The sequence below is a fragment of the Temnothorax longispinosus genome, chromosome 12, assembly GCF_030848805.1.
Source record: "Temnothorax longispinosus isolate EJ_2023e chromosome 12, Tlon_JGU_v1, whole genome shotgun sequence".
Classification (NCBI taxonomy): Eukaryota; Metazoa; Arthropoda; class Insecta; order Hymenoptera; family Formicidae; genus Temnothorax; species Temnothorax longispinosus.
Window position 1 is genome coordinate 3,429,035 of NC_092369.1, and position 2,034 is coordinate 3,431,068.

A 2,034-nucleotide genomic window follows, 5' to 3' on the forward strand; every position below is an offset into this window, starting at 1 on the left:
ACATAAAGAGTATACTGTTGTTAATATTACATAACAATTATTTGTTACTTTACATACATTTTTCATCTTTCTAGTGTTAAATTTAAGTACTTATGAGCCTAGTCCTCAAGAAATGAAGTTGGTCGACGATTTTGAGCGAATAATAGCTACTGATATCATTGAAAGAAATGCACTATTGTACGTTGCTGGATATGTTGCACATAGATATAGAAACGACTTTAGTGAATTAGGAATCCCTACCAAAGACCTTCCGAATCCACAACCTAATGATTGGCTTTGCATGTTTTCACGAGGAAATTGCATATATCCCTCTACAAGCTTCCAAGAAGCAGCTAATATAATGGAGCACGAATTTCATAAATTTCATGGCAATTTCTTTAATAAGCAGCCAAAAATTTTTGACACATTAACAGATATCATATGTACAAAAACTAATAATAAGTTTCCCAAACAAGTTATTGCCTGTCTAGTGCGTACTAGAACATACATCAGGTTAAGAAAAGTGAATAAAGATATAACACAAAACAATTTGATGAAAAAAAGAAACAAAGTTATATAAATTATGTAATAAAGAGAATCAAGACATTAATAAATATTGATAATAAATAAACAGAAACCATACATGCTGTAATTTGTCTTAGTTTATACACCTTATCTATACTTACCTTTCATACTTACCTTGCATACTTATCTTACATACTTACCTTTCATACTTACCTTATCTTACGTACTTACTTTTCATACTTACCTTTCATACTTATCTTACATACCTTTCATACTTACTTTACCTTTTTTTTTTAACGTGAGGAAATCTACTACTGGGATCCCAGGCCTAGAGCCCGATTTACCCAGTAGTCCCAAAGGGGAAGACCCCCCCCGCCCTCCGGGCAGAGGATCGGGGGGGAGTGTCGGATTCCATGCATGCACATCGCCCACGATACTGCATGCATGGCCTACCGACTAAAACCTCACGGTGTCTTTCGCTGCACCGTTATGGGGGGCGCCCGGGAACAGTTATTATGCATCCGGAACATATATACTTACCCAGCAAACGAAAAAAGATTGAAAAGAATTAAAACGGGATTGCCAGGAATTCAATTAAGGACTTTCCGAATTCCATTTTGTCCAAAAAAGGGATTGAAATAGTTTCAATATCATGAAATTCCTTATTTTGGAAAGAATTTGTCTTTTTTGAATCCCATCCAATTCCGACACAAAAACGTAACGAAATGAATACCACTGAATGCCAAGTTAGGGATTGGAAAGTTTCGTCATGAATTCCATTGAATACCATTGATTCCGTTAACGAAATGAATACCATTGAATGCCAAACTAGGAATTAAAAATTTCCGTATTGAATTCAATGGAATTCAATGGAAACTATTTCAATCCCTTTTTTGGACAAAATGGAATTCCTGGCAATCCCGTTTTAATTCTTTTCAATCTTTTTTCGTTTGCTGGGTACCTTACCTTTCGTACTCACTTTTTATACTTACCTTGCAATTTATTGCATACTTACCTTTCATACTTATCTTATCTTATATACTTACTTTTCATACTTACCTTTCATACTTTTTTTTCTTACATGGGGAAATCTTCCAAAGATATCCTCATCCCTTGGGCGAGGGACGAGGGTAGTGTGGGAATCATTACCATGTGCATCCCAGGCTAAGGTACTGGTAGTGTATATTGGAACGCAATTTATGAAAGACATAATATAGTATTATAGTGTAATAAGATAGTGCATAAAATAGTACATGAATAATATAATATGTAATAGAATAATATTAATTAACGTAGATAATCATTTATTATTATCATTTTTTACTTATAACACAAGTTTTTATTAGCTCCCAAGTTTCTTGTATTTTACTCTTCCACATATTAATTTATTTGTATTTGTATTAACTGTATTACATATTTTCATTAATATCGTGTTTGAATTTCACGCCAATTTCGGGGCTAATTTCTTATTGGCTCTTCTTGTGTTCAGCCGCCATTATGCGCAATGTTACACCTAGTATTCTTCCATCA